We start from the raw sequence: 16,325 nt of genomic DNA on the forward strand, positions 1-16,325 counted from the left end.
GAGCGTCGGCCTGCGGACTGAAAGGTCCCAGGTTCGATTCCGGTCAAGGGCATGTACCTGGGATGCGGGCACATCCCCAGTAGGAGATGTGCAGGAGGCAGCTGATCGATGTTTCTCTCTCATCGATGTTTCTAGCTCTCTATCTCTCTCCCTTCCTCTCTGTAAAAAATCAATAAAAATATATATATATAAAAAAATCATACACCACATTTATAAAAAAAAAAAAAAAAAAAGAAAGCTAGCCTCAAAGGATTGCTTTGTAACCTGGTTTGTTACTATTTACAGTTGTATTAATAATAGCAGTAAAATTCCTATACAGTCACTTAAACTATATTAATATCATGTTCTTAATTAAACTACAGTTTTACAATATCAAGCACCAAAAGGTAAGAGCATAAACAAATGCATTTAACTCAGCCACTTATTTTACTTTAAAATATTCTGTAATTCTGATACTTGGTGTGTGGTATACATTCTCACATACTACAAAGCCCTGTGCAATTAATTGCATTTCTGAGTTGAACTACTGCCGTAAAATAGCTTCAGAATTCTGATAAGAAAGCATTCACTCAATATTTTAGGTAATTTTAATTTTTAGTTTGAAAACACAAAGTGACTACCTTAATGATGATGAGTTCAAGTTTAATCAAAGTGTTAACATTAGTTAATACATGACAAACAACCGTAATATCAGCATTTCTTCTCTAACCTAAATTACTCATGAAAGTGCCAAAACTAGGCTATCACATACTCTCTCTTTTTTGAAAATCAAAACAAACGTAGAAAGTGGGCAGAACAGGTGGCATTCCCACTCCTTCCCCACTCCATTTTACTTATGATAAATTTGAGACTCAGAGAGTATAAATGCCTCAAATTCACCCAATTGACAAGCAGAAGACCCAGAGAGCCAGATGGGGGGCAAGGACAGGGGAAGGATTTGCCAGCAAAATTAATGAAGTATTTTGCATTCAGAACAGCAGGATCACTAGCTCTCCATTTCCTCTATTTTTTCCAAGAACCCTGATTTGCTGCATATGGTGCATCCTAATATGTTTCTTCCCTATTTGTAGCATGTCACCTATATGTGATCAATTTATTCTAGCCAGATTTCTATTTTCCACCATCCTTGGATTCAAGTGTTAGTACCCTTACATGTTGTTGTTTGTTTGTTTAGATTGTCAAACAAAGGTCCTATATGTTTTCCTTCCTTTTGAAGTACTTTGTACCTAAGTGAAAGCCAAAGAGCAGAAATTAAAATTCAGTCAGGTCAAAAACATATTTTAGGAAAATATTTGCTCCACATACTGTCATTGAACAGATATTCACTTGACTCCTACCATGTATCTAACAATGACCTAGGAAGTTCCTACCTAGTCCAACAGATGATTACAGTGTACCATGGTATGTGCTCTAAAAGAAGCAACAGTTCGAGAGCTCCCAGGAGGAGGTAGGTAACACTGGGAAAGGTTACTAGAGAAGGGGACAATTGACATAGCTATTGAAAGGTGGAAAGGAATCAATAAACAAAGAAGGGCAATCTCGGCAAACAAAAGAGTTGCCCAACCTGGCGTAGCACGTTTAAGGATCTGCTCCCTTTTGGCAGAATGAGATGTGTTCGAAGAGCAGGATTTCCTATTGCGTGCTCAGTTTTGTTAACCTGTTCTTCCTGAAACTCCAGTTTTCTTCAGTTTTGTACGACCTGTCTCCTAGTGTCCTGTTATACCTTGGCCTCCTTCCAGTTCCTGATAAAGGAGCCAATCCATCTTACACGCTGACCCTAGCAATGATTTCCCTTCAGCATATTTGTGGCGGATTCCTAGATTACACCATCCTAGTTCAACTCAAAGTCTAGCACCTTCCAATGATCCATACCTCCTGTAAGCATTTCTCTATCAACTCTGCCTCATCCTCCTGAACAGGGCCTGAAAAATGGGGAGAAATCACAAGCTATTGTTCAGGGACAGAAAACAGGTGCATATGGCCAAAAATATGGAGGTTTGGGAGAAAACAGCAAATACTAGCGGTATGAAAGTAAAAACAAGAACAACAACAATAATAAAACTTTCCGGCATTGAGCAGTAGCTGTCAGGCACCATGTCAAGCATTTTTTGTATTATCTAGTTTAGTCCTCACAATTCCATGAGGTAGATACTGTTTGATCCCTATTTTGCAAATGGAGTGACTGAAGTTCGGAGAGCTTAAGTGATTCCATAAAATCACACAACTGGTAAAAGAACCAGCCAGACTCCCACTCCCACTCCAGAACCCACACTCTTAAGCTATTTACCTCCCAAATATAGGTTATTGGCTTGTAAAACATCTGAACTTAATCCTGATGAAGTGAGCCATTGAAGGTTTTTAAGCAGGTATGTGTTTAGACTTGAATTTTAGAAAGATCATTGTGGGAGAACGGAATAAAATGGCAGCAATGTAGAGAGTTTGCATGACTCCATCGAGAGAAGATGAAGCTCTCAGCTTGTGTGCTGACAGTAGCAAAAGGAGGAGACAAAAAGTATTTGAGAAGTAACTCACCATGTGTAGATGGGAAGGTGAGTCAGAGAGGACTCCGAAGTCTTTGGCCTGGCTAACTGCTGATGGCTGCTAACAGTTATCAGCAAAGAATGAGGTCACAAGAGAAACTGGCTTAAGAGACAAGAGACTGAGTTGCATTAGTGCCCACCAGCAGACACGCTTCCCACTGGGATCAAGCTTACTTGTGTCCAGATTATTCTTCAAACTCAATTTCATAACTGAATTTTTTTAAAGTAACTTTCTTGGAAATCTATCAAAGACTAAGAGCTATTGTAAAAAGGAAGGAACTCCTTCCATTTGCAAGAGCATGGATGGAGCTGGAGAGCATTATGCTAAGCAAAATAAGTCAGTCAGAGAAAGATAAATATCACATGATCTCACTCATTTGTGGAATATAATGAACAACATAAACTGATGAACAAAAACAGATCCAGAGACACTGAAGTAAGGAACAGACCATCCAACCTCAGAGGGAAGGCAGGGGACGGTGGGGGGAAGGGGGAGAGATCAACTGAAGGACTTGTATGCATGCATATAAGCCTAACCAATGGACACAGACACTAGGGGGGTGAGGGAACTAGTGGAGGGTAGGGGGTGGGGCGTCAATGGGGAGATAAGGACACATATGTAATACCTTAATCAATAAAGAAAAAACAAAGTTGAAATTCAAAGGAGGTGAAAAATATTACCAAAAATAAACAGATTTATTTTGTTTAAAAAGAAAATCTATGAACTGTCCTGATGAGTCTGTCTTCACTTTCCCTTTCTCCTCTATTTCCTAGAATATTTGTAGGCATCACAAAGAGAACCCACTATCATCTTCCAAATCAGCATCCAGGCCTTACAGGAAAAGAGCCCACCCAGCAGGGTTTTAATTGCCTCTATATCTAACCACCCAAATATCCTTGTTGTTTTCTCTCCCCCTCTCCCCCTCCAAAGCCATGACTCATCAGACCACCAGGTAAAGAGCCCCAGGTCAGCAAGCCAGCAACCAGGGAGAGCACAGAGAGGGTAGAGAATAGTTCCTAAAGTCTCTCATTTCCAAAAGCTTTTGTAGCTTATTCTTGCTGAGCAGAAAACAACTTTTGAGGGGTCCAGTCTATGAGATACCACAAGGCTGACACAGTTGAGATTCAGCCTAATATGAAAATGTGATTGGCTTTCCATGCTAAAAAAACAAAGCTAGTGGCATTTCTTCGGAGCCAAATATTTCATCACATGAACTATAAAGCCTCTGTCTTAGCTGTAGGTCATGTGTCAACAAGAGGGTTGTTTATTTTTTTAACTGTGTCACATGACCCAACTGCATCATCTATAATAATTTTCTGGAGTGAGTCAGACAGCCAGGACCCTCTCTCAAACACAAATACTGAAGCCAACTCAAAATGGGCGGCTGCTATGTGTTTCTGAATGGGCTGTTGCAATTTAAATGTCTCATTCCATTGGGAGCTAAGAGCGGTGACATAGCACAGAAGAAGCTCGGAAGTGAGAGTGTTAGTGGGGGTGGCTGAGCTATGTGACCTTAAAGGTCTGCCCTCCAATTCTGTTTCTGGTTGTCAATGAATGTATTTCAGGAGAGTTAGGCGCTGGGGAAAAGGTTCTTGGGAGGTTTCTATGAAAGGAAAAGAAAAGTTAGGCTGCAAGTAGGTGGCTATGATGAATGGTTTTCTTTACATCAATTTCCATAAAAAGTGGCTAATTAAATTGTGGATGTCTGCTCTACCTGTGTTATAAGAAAAAGAGGAAGTTCAATTTGAACCAAATCCATTCTTGGAGGGTGCTTGAACAGCAGTAACAGGAAGAGATCAAGGGCTTTGTTTTAATTCAGTTAAGAAAAAGATCATTAAGCACCTCCTACATTCTGTGTTTGTGTTTGTTTGTTTGTTTTTAAAGTAGAAATAGTTAATGGGACTTGGAACCTCACATATAATCTGTCCCTTCAGTATTGTGGTCAAATTTTCACACAAGAATGGATCTTAATTTTATTCTAAAATTGTAATCCTTAAATTGTACACTGAGACAGTTTTTCTGTGCTCTAAATGTGTATGGAAGCACGGGCAGCAAAGGGAAATATGGACAAATAGGATTGCTTCAAACTAAAAAGCTTCTGCTCAACAAAGGAAACAATCAATGGAGTGAAGAGGCAGCCTCTGAAATGGGAGGAAATATTTTTAAACCATCTATTTGATAAAGGGTTAATGTTCACAATATAAAAGGGACTCAAACCTTAAGATCAAGAAAACAAATAACCCCGTTAAAAAAGGAGAAAGGACCTGAATAGACATTTCTCAAAAGTAGATATACAAATGGCCAACAGGTATATGAGAAGGTGAATATATGAATATTATTCATCCTTAAAACAGAAAGAAATCCTGTCATTTGCAACAACATGGAAGACATTATGCTAGGTGAAATAAACCAGACACAGAAAAACAAATACTTCATGATCTCACTTATATGTGGAATTTAAAAGTCAAACTCTTAGAAGCAGAAATTGGCCTGGTGGTTATGAGGGGGTGGGAAGTGGTTACTCTCCAGGGAAAGGCTGCTTCTTAACTTCTCATGGGAATGGGAAGAACTCAGACCCTTATTTGAACAGAATAGAAGTAAAAATGCCTCCGTGATTTAAGTTGAAAGCAGTACATTAGTTGATGGCTCTTGCACTTAGTTATCAGGAATGTACAAATGTCCTGCATGTGATGACACCCTTTCTTCCAACCTTTTTCATTGCATCAGAAATGATGTTGCCAATTTCTTTCACTCCTTTTGCAGAAATCATAGTGACCTGAGCTATTTCTTCAGGGGTCCTCACAAGTTTAGATTGCTTCTTAAGTTCAGCAATTACAGCATCAACAGCTAACATCACACCTCTGCTGATTTCCACTGGATTAACACCTTTACTATGTTTTCAAAGTCTTTCTTGGCAATAGTGTGCCAGTACAGTAGCAGTGATGGTGCTATCCGCAGCCCCTTCATTTGTATTATTGGCAGCATCTAGAACAAGTTTAGTACCATTTATCCTCCCTTTATCCTCTTCTACCTCCCCCCTACCCCTTTTACCTCTGGTAATCACCATATTTTTGTCTGTCTATGAGGCTTTGTAAAAGCAATAAGGTTATTCACTAGGTATAATGGTCTAATTATCATGGTATAAAGTCATATGTCATATCCTAGACCTTACCATGAACTTTTAATTTATGTTCCAAGTAATATGTAGTATTAATTTCAGTCCCAAAGAATCAAGAAGTAATTCATATTTAGTCATTTATTTTATATATTGAATCAATTTCACACCCTCTGTGAGAACTGCCTCATAATTTTTATGAGCTTGGAATTCCCCAATGGCTATCTCAAGTGTATCCAAGTGTTCTGTTACTTGGATCAAGGTGCTCTCTTTACAGTCCTTGAAATTCCATAAAACTTCTGGTAATTTCCGACCATGGGTGGAAGTTTGGATATGGGAGTCCTTGTCAAATTTGTCTACTGAACTCCGGTGGACATGGGGTCTAGTACTGCTTTGCTCTGGCACTCATTTGAGCCCAAATGTAGGACTGCTGGCAGGGCAGTTCATCCATATCACAGATTGGAAGCTGAGCACACCAAACCAAGCCTTAAGTGCTGCTCCCAAAATGATGTTTTGAGAGTAAGTTTGGGAACCGTCTCAAGTCTTCATCTGGGACTCTTTCCTATACTAGTGCTGTGTGTTTTTTGTGTGTGTGTTTTTTTTTGGTGTGTGTGTGGGGGGGGGGGGGACTCAGAATTAGAACAGTTTCTCAAGTATTCTGAGGCTGTCTTTGACCATGAGGAGAGAAGCAGGGAAGGACACGACTGTCTCCACTAACCTCAAAGACAGAAGGGTCCTGAGCAGCAGGGATGATTCAGACACATCAGCCTCCTTCTGCTTCTTCTGGCCCTTGATGAGTTTAAATCCCTGGGTCCTGGTTTTCTTCCTGTTTTAGTTTAGATTCTATTTGGTGTAAACAAGAGCTGCTCATTGTTTGGAGACACATCATTGCCTTTGGCCCCTCGGGCACCATTCCATGTTCTGGTAAAAAGTAGTGGATGAAACCTGCCTTGTCCAATACCCACGCTACTGGTCACACATGACTGCTGAGCATGTGCAAAATACACACTGCATTTTGAAGACTTGGTGTCAACAAAAATAACGTAAAATAGTTCATTAGTAATTTGTTATACTGGTTTCAGGTTGAAATAATGTTTTGGATACAGTAGGTTAAGTTAAATATATTATTAAAATTTATTTCACCCCCTTTTCTTTTAAACGTATCCTAGCATAGTCAATAGAAAATTTTGAGTTTGTAGGTGGCTCACATCACATTCTTATTGAACAGTATTGGATTAAATAAACCCCAACAACGTGGAAGAGAGAATGGATCGACCAAAGGCAAACAGTCCCAGAAAGTTCTAGACTCCCTAGTGGGGTTTAAACTGCCACCACAAGTAGGGAGTATGTTACATTAAGGCAATTTCTCTGAGACGACTTTGTCACCATGAAAAACCACCTACAGAGACAAGAAGCTACCTTGATTTTTCTCCCTTATTGTCTTGAAGATTACATGTAAAAAGGAATGTTGGAGAGTCACGTCTTGAAGGATTTGTCAGGGAGAATATTGAAATGTCTAATGAAACATATGCCACTATACAGAGCACTTCTAATACCAGCTTTTTTTATGGGTTTACCTTTGAGGTAAAGATGTAGCTTCTTTCCAGTTCTTTTTGGAACATTTCTAAAGCGTGGAAGTACTCAGAGGCAGTATCCATATTAGAGCAAAGTAACCAGTTACAAAATGAAATGCTGATGAATCCGTTGTTTAGTATGCAGAGGCAATCAGAAACCAACATGAACGATTAACAGGAGACGTCTTCCTTTGCTCAATGTAAATTTCCTCTGGAAAGATGAATGGAAAACAAGTTTCAGCTGGGTGGAGGGGAAAACGTGTGTGCTTTTTAAAATCTTGAATGGAATTTTGGTTTTTAAATTATACTTCCTTGAGTTCATTATCTTGAGAAGAAAGAGAAATAAAAGCCACACAGAATGTTTTAGTGTTACATACCAACACAGGTAGATCTGATCCTAAGATTTCTAAAGTTTACTAAAGTTTGTCACAATAGAAAAGAGAAATGAATTGGCAGTAATTATTGTCACCTAGTGCTCTAAGTGGCTGTTAAGGGGAAATTACCCAAAAAGAAAAAGAAAAGAAAAGATAAAACCCAATTTTTTTCATGTAAGAGCTTTGGGGAAAAGAAAAGACCTCAGAGTGGTATGCCCACTCTGAGGGGTATAATTTAAAACTTGACTATTCATGCAATAGTATTTACATTGACATTGCAGGAGATTCATCCTAAAGTTGTAGGCAATAGCCAGCACTAGCAATCTAGGTATCTATACTATACATTCAGGAGGCAGGTGAGAAAATGAAGGCACAGAAAGCCCACTTCTTTGCAGTCATACAGTCATGCGGGAGGTCCTGGACCCTGGGTTCTTTCTAGGAACCCTCCCTCCCTCTTTTACAAAAAAAACCCATACCAGCAGACACACCTAACCAGTGTACCACAGAGCACCTAATGCCAGGTTTAAAGTAGCCTGTGTGGAGGGACAGTTGTTTAAGCGGAAGGAAGGAAAACTGGCTCACCCTTTCACTGTAGTCTCTCACTGAGACTGGCTGTCCTGTGCTTTATAAGAACTCTGTCTACTAGTAAGTGGTGTGCCTTTGCCTCAGAAGTTCAAGTGGATCCATGTATACTAGTATCCCCATGCAAAACCCACCAAGCTTTTCAAGCAATCGCATTAGGCTCGCGGTGGGAGACTACACATGTTCGCACGCACATGAAGAGCAGAAAACATGTCCACGGCGTTTCAGCATCTGTGCTGGACGACATGCTCACCGCTCTGCCCTGGGCAGAAGCCAGCCCAGTTCGCCCCCTTTATTCCAGCTCTGAAACCCAGGCCCTGTGTTAAGGGCCAGCGGAGAGGCTCAGAGCTGCGTTCGGCCAGCCCTGCTGTGCACGGCTGGAGAAGCACATCAGTTATAATTTAGCACTCAGCAGCTGCAGGAGCGGAGGCCCCTGCCAAGTGCCAGTCTTTGATTCCCCTCTATACCAGGCAGTAGCTAGTTCATTCCCTGGGCACCCGGCCACATTTCAGAAGGAGCAGGACTGGCGATGTCTGGGACAGCAGAGACACACAGCCTCTATAACAAGCCACTACTATGAACTAGCCTGCACCATGAACAGTGTTGAAGAATTGAGCATTTGAAAAGGAGAGGATACAGGGAATGATTCATTTAAGGCATTGTAGAGCCAGTGATAAAGTGGAAAGTCCTAAATAAGCATATTTTTTTTGTGTGTATGTGTGTGTGTGTGTATGTGTGTGTGTGTGTGAGTTTGCCATGAGTTTGTTTTTTTTAATATATTTTAATGATTTTTTACAGAGAGGAAGGGAGAGGGATAGAGACTTAGAAACATCGATGAGAGAGAAACATCGATCAGCTGCCTCGTGCACACCCCCCACTGGGGATGTGCCCACAACCGAGGTACATGCCCTTGACTGGAATCGAACCTGGGACCCTTGAGTCCGCAGGCCGACGCTCTATCCACTGAGCCAAACCGGTCAGGGCTCTAAATAAGCATATTATAATAAGCAGAACATGATTTAGAGTCCTCGCATGTAGGGTGGCTTCTAAGATGAGACCCAATTTTAAATTCAAGGATTCTAGGGCTCAACTGGTTTGCTAATTTAAAAATAAATAAGCAATCTACTATTTCCTGTCAGATCCCAGGGTGAGTCCCTGGAGCCAAAGCAGCATCAATCAATGGAAACACAAAATAATCAATGGACTGGAGTGCATGTGGGAGGCAGGCTGTATGAAACACTGGCTACCTCAGCAGTGTGTGAAAGGCTCCCCAATCACCTCTACCCAAGGTTAAATTTCATTCATATCTTCCTTTGTTGTTCTTCCTCAATCTTATCTCGATCATATCTGATTTCAGCATTTCAGTCTTGCTCTCAGTGGCATTATTGCATCACTCCGTTTGCTACTGGAAACAGCAGATCTTATTGCAACAGGCCCCTTGGCTTCTCTTGGTGGCAATCTGGGTTTGTGTTTGTTGTCAGCCTAAGGGGTTAAAATCCATTTTAAATAACAGCATGATGGCAGCAATCCTTCTCACTAGCCTCAGGAACAGTTTCTTAATTTGCATTTAAAGTCACAGAACCTATTTGGGTTTTAGAGCGAATGTTGTTACAATTAAACTTTTTTTTGAGGGTGCAAGAAAAAATAAAATTGTTATTTAATAGACATTGAGATAATGAGGCATGTTGCAGAAAAGTGTTTGAAAACTATTGATAGGTTAATTAATTTAAAATAAATGATGCTATTGCAGTCACCATATTTTAAAAATCTATATGCATTTTTTTTTTAAGAAAGAAAGAACCTTAAAGCAGCACTTAGTCTTAATCTTTTAGATGTCCTAAGGGATGCTTCAGCCAATACATAAAGAGCCCCTCACTTGAGGTATTGGAAAGCCAGCATTTGTGGTGAACAGGGAACATCAGTTAATCTCAGATTAGGGTGACTCCTTTGTTCGCTGTGTGAAAGTGGTTTCTAGCAGACATTCTATATTCCCACACACAATATTTATCTTCTCAAAGCCAAACTAACTCAAACAGCCGATGTGACCTTTAAATAGTATTATTTTTTTCTGTCTCTTGGAAAACAATTTAAGGGGGTTTCACTGCATTAGAGGGATTTTCCCTTTTTTTCTAGCCTTCAAAAGATTTTCCTTTCATCTTCTTTTTCTTGCTCTCCAGCTACAAAATGTGCTCATTATGGGTCTCTCTGTCAGCCATAAAAGGGAGGAGACGCCTTCTATTTCAGCAGGTATGAATCTCAATAGCTGCTTTCATCTCTAGAGAGTTCACTTCTGCTCTATTTAATAAAACCCAACACTTCAGTTATTAGCATCATTAGTAGGAAGCAGGACTAGAAGGAACGCCTTCATTTATTTTGGTGTCACACATAATTATACTATTTAATTCCCCAATAGGCTCTACACTGTTCTTCCATTTTTAAAAAATTTCTTTCAGAATATTTGTGAAGGAAAGCTCCTCATGTAGAAAATGAAGAGTAGATAGCAACAAAATAAAAAACACTACTTCAGAATTGTACACTTGCCAGAAGAAGGACATCAATGCTAGGGACACAACTGATTTCTCTACACTTTCAAAGTATTTTCTCTCAGAGAGGCTAAAGCTGATGCTATAAGCTAGAATAGCAGAACCAGCACATTTTAAGAATGACAATAGTGAGCATACTGGCTCACCACAAACCAGCCAATTTGCTAGTGAGACTCCAGTTGGTAGTGAGTAAACTACTAGGCTCAGGCACAGTCAGGGAGGAAGGCAGATGACTATGCCTCAGACTGGGCAGGTGCAGACCACTTGGGTCTCCACAGTATAAGGACTGACAAACTATGACTCACAGACCAAAATGACCCAGAGCCTATTTCTATATGACTCACAAACTAAGAATGATTTTTATATCTTTAAATTATATATAAAATATTTTGTGACATGGAAATTATATGAAATTCAAATATCAGGGTCCATAAACAAGCTTTGACCAAAACAGGCACACTCATTTATTTATATTTTTAAATATATATTTCTATTGGTTTTAGAGAGAGAGGAAGGGAGAGAGAGAGAGAGAGAGAGAGAGAGAGAGAGAGAGAGAGAGAGAAACATCAATGAGAAACATCGCTGGCTGCTTCCTGCACACTTCCTACTGGGAATCGAGCCCACAACCCCAGCATGTGCCCAGCATGTGCTTCCTTTGGGAGCCTTAATTTCCTTTATTGTCAGTGGCCCTGTAATTTAGGTAGCTTTGGCCAATCAGAGCATCTGATTTCCTCTGGTCATAGTCATTGGTTTAGGAACAAGAACAAGATCTCACTTAGGCCAACGTGAAGGATTTTTGCTGGAGAATTATGGGGAAAGAGTTTTCCTATTCTTCATCAGAAGTTAAGGAGAGACCCCTTTTTTTTTTTTTTTTTTTTTTGCTGTGGATTGCATGGTGAGTGGGGAAATTCTGAAATCGCTAAAGCCCTTAATGCTCTGATGAAAGAAGTAAGGGGGAAGCAAAAAAAAAAAATATGGACGACAGAGCTGAGAAAATTTTGCAAGCCCTATTCACAGTTCTGGACCAAGCCATACCAGAATCTATTGGGTTGCTATAGTTGAGTCAATATAGTCCCTCTTTAATGATCAAAAGATTGAGAGTAATGTTTCCTCCTTTATTTTCAATTACTGTTCACATTCAATATTATTATGTATTAGTTTGAGATGTATAGCATAATGGTTAGAAAATCATGCACTTTACAGTAGTCCCTCCATATTTCACCTGGCACCATACAAAGTTATAATATTTTATATTGACTGTATTTCCTTTGCTGTAATTTACATCTCTGACTATTCTATAATTACCAAGTTTCACTTCTTAATCCCTTCATCTTTTTTACCCAACCCCCAACACCTCTTTCGTCTGTCAACTGTCAATCTGTTCTCTGTATCTATGAGTCTGTTTTTATTTTGTTTGTTTTGTTCTCTAGATTCTACATATAAGTGCAATAATATGGTATTTGTCTTTCTCTTGCTCAAATCTGAAATCATCCTAGCAAGTGGAGTTAGTGTAAACTGGTATAAACTCAATGGAAAAGAAAAATAAAGAAGGATTAGGAAATTTATATTCTTGTTTCAGATTGACCAATTATTAACTACATCTTGGAAATACTCTGGGCCCTCAGGTCAAATGAGAGGAGTGGATTAGATTAGTGGTTTTCAAACATTATCTAAGAGTGAAGCCCTTTATTCAAATGAAGTCTCAGGAGGAATCCAAAGAATTGCTACTCAACTGGGAGCCTAAAGAACTGACCATTTCCTGCCTCCTGTCATTTGAGAAACCTTAAGGATCAGGTTTGGTGGTCTACTGAATGCGTTCCAATCCAGACTCTGCCACATTCACTCTATATGACCATGGGTGGGTTACCAAATCTCTCTAAGCTTTATTGCTCATCTGTAAATTAAAAAATAACAGCCAAAACCGGTTTGGCTCAGTGGATAGAGTGTCGGCCTGTGGACTGAAGGGTCCCGGGTTCGATTCCGGTCAAGGGCATGTACCTGGGTTGTGGGCACTTCCCCGGTGGGGGATGTGCAGGAGGCAGCTGATCGATGTTTCTCTCTCATCGATGTTTCTGACTCTCTATCTCTCTCCCTTCCTCTCTGTAAAAAATCAATAAAAATATATTTAAAAAAAAAAATAACAGCACCTATCTCATTGGTGGTTTCTAGGATGAGGAAATAGTGCATTGGAAGTGCCCAGCACTGTGAATGCTCAAATGTTAACTGTGATTTAGCTTCTTTATACTACTCTTTAATTTAAGCAGCCATCAAAAAACTTCATACTTTTTCCTCCCCTCCTTTTTTTTTTTCTTATGAGATGTAGTTCAATTAGGCATAACACCCAGGAGTATGAGATAAAAGCACAAGTAATTAAGCCATTGCTATGATCTTAATTACCACAAATGTAATGAATGCTTGGCGTAGCAGAATAAAATGGTTTCTGCCAGTCTCTTAAATCAAAAGGCTGTTTGGAGGAGTGGATGGACTGTCAAGGCAAGCTGGCAGGAATTATAAGCATCCTTTGATTCCCTTTCACATGTTGTTTCTCACTATAGGAAGATGACCTATGACTTACCTACAAACATCTGGATACTTTGAGGGATCTTACAAAAACTCTGTCTTTATTCAAGGACTTGAATGTATGCAAAGTGCTTTCGAAATAAGATGTATAGTTATGATTAGTCATAAGTAGAGTAGATGCCACTTGAGTCAGGTCTTGTGGAATTTTCCAGTGTTTAAAAGAATCACTTAGCTGTTGCTTGACTTCACCAAGTTGCCTTGGTCCTAGTGAGAAGATGGGAAACGGCCAGCCCGGCACCTGTCCTGGAGGATGTTATTCAGAGGGGCACTTGTTTTTTTTTTGCTGAGGGAAAAGTCAGTATTGAGTGAGCATACATTTATATTTTGATGGCCAGGTCACACCAAATATCCATCAAAAGTGACCAATCATTATGCTTTCCCAGTCCCTTCGATGGAGTTCTGGTAGGTAGTAAAGAAGTGGCATACTTGGAAATTGGAATTAAATCCTGAAGCTTTTCAGTCAATAAATTATGCTTATTAACAATCCTAAAACTAATAAATTATGCCTCATTGGCACATCTATTCCTTATCTAATTGTTGATATGTAGACATCCCTTTGATATGCTAAGAACTCTTAGTGAGTAAGATAGAATAAATCATTAGGTAAGAAAGAAGATTTTAATTATTAGCCACAACTCATACATAATACCCCTCTTCCAAATGCCATATATTAACCTGGTTCAGTAATTAACAGGATTATAGGACAACATTTTTAAATGTCCAAAGCCATACATAACTACTACAGTATCATTCTTAGTATTTTCTTACTAAGAGTTGTCAAATGATTTATTTTTTTTTCAAAAGCCTCAAAATATACATAACTGAAAGATGCAATAAATATCAAATTCTCCACTATTTTTAAGGCATGTAAAATGGATGGAGTTACATTTGTCATCATTGTCATAAACCAGATAATCAGGAAATTTTATTTAGTTGATATTTTTGTGTCATCTAATATCAGATAGATACATTTCATTTCATTTAAGGTAGAGAATTGAGTTTCTTCACTCAGAAAATATACTCATTGAGTTGGCATTAATTTTATATTCAATGCAAGGCATTTATTTCTGGAATTGGACCACTCACTCTGTTGTATATTTGAAACATTCATTGACTAGCATATACATTTTAAGTTTATTATCTTTTGCCTTTACACAAAACCCTTGGCAGGCCATTCTTTAGCATATACGTTGGAGATAACTGAGTCTGTTTCTTGTCAGTTCTAAACTTAAATGATTTACTTTTCTTGATGGTTGAAAGTGCTTAAAGTCAGGGCATTAGGGGGTAAGTTCAGTCCATTTGTGCCTCTTCAAAGAATTAAGAATTTACATGATGGATGAAAGTTTACTAAATACTGTTCACATCCTGGATTTCCAAAGGCAAATAAGGAGTGACCACCCTTAAATACTTGAAGTTCATATGAAACATCTAGCTTGAGAAATTGAGTATGGGAAAAAGTAGGGAAAAGGAAAGATAGAGCAACAGATTTGGAGACAAAATGACAAAGACATTTTATATTCTCATGGGAATGAAACAAAGAGGAAAAAGTCAATAAAGCAAGTTGCAACAGGAGTCCAATGATCTGAAACTATCAAGCATGAAAAAAAAGTAGAGTGTAAAGTTCAAATGCATTTACTTGCCATTTATTTTATCATATATGTTTACCATAAAAACACAGACTTAAAAAATAATAGGAAATAAAAACAAGTTATTCATACCTCTTAGAGAAAGCCATTATTGGTGTGTTGGTATGTATTTTTATATTTCTTTTTATATAAATGTGTGTTTGTGGACACGTGTGTGCATATACAGGATTTTTAAAAAAATATTTTTATTGATTTCAGAGAGGAAGAGAGAGGGAGAGATAGAAATATCAATGATGAGAGAGAATCATTGATCAGCTGCCTCCTGCACGCCCCCTACTGGGGATCCAACCCTCAACCCGGGCATGTGCCCTTGACTGGGATCAAACCTGGGACCTTTCAGTCTACAGGCCAACGCTCTATCCACTGAGCCAAACCGGCCAGGACAATATACAGGATTTTTTGAACTAAGAGATCACAGTGCATATTTCATAACATGATTTCATCACTTAATATATAGTGTGCATCCTTTCATGTCACTACTCCCACATACATTTAATAGCTGCATAAATAATCCCATTTTGTAGAATAAGCAAATAAATGAATTCTATTAAAATTTTCTATAAATTGATCCCCCACAACTTCCATTATTAAAATGGAGCTACAGCTCCACTGCACCCGGAATGACTAAAACTGCGGCAGCAAAGATGTTAGTAGACAGATCACTGTAGGACATTCAGGCTGTTGCATCCAGCAGTGATTTGCTCAGTTGTATGGCATGCCCACATCCTGGGCTTACTTTTTAAGTATCTCTGTCTGCTACTATTCTGCCTCTCTCATGTCTCAATGTCCAACTTATTTTGCCTAACCTGGGGAACAACTCTGTTTTGCTTGGTGTACTGCAATGTTTAATAGAACTGGATTCCCCAGCCTAATGCAGGCAGGTACTTCTTTGAAGACTCATGGTAGTGGAGGAGGGAATGACTTAAAATGAATTGTGCCCTACTCTATTAAAGGTTGACAAGAATGAATGTTAAACTTTTTAAGGGTAGAGGTGGAGTGGGAGCTATTTCTAAGTGTGCTTGAAATAAATAGAAGTAAGCAGTCAACTCTTTTGCCCCAAAAAAGAAACACTGCTCATGCAGACCTAAGTGCAAACTTAGATATGCAATTAACTTAAGCACGTGTGTGATACAAATCAATCTTAGTGGACACTGATGTGATTTGTGCCATGCTGTTCTTTTAAATGTATCATTTCTGAAGTAGAAAAATATAATTTCCAAAGGCAGGCTATACATTCAATATATTATGTTGTATTCTATAGTGAAATACTCTCCAATTATATTAAAAGGCTATATTAGCAAAAATTTATAATTCATTTAAAGATGTTCATGATATATTGTTAAGGGGCGAGGCCATAAAATAGCATGCAC

The sequence above is a fragment of the Myotis nattereri genome, assembly GCF_964212035.1.
Source record: "Myotis nattereri genome assembly, chromosome: 4".
Classification (NCBI taxonomy): domain Eukaryota; kingdom Metazoa; phylum Chordata; class Mammalia; order Chiroptera; family Vespertilionidae; genus Myotis; species Myotis nattereri.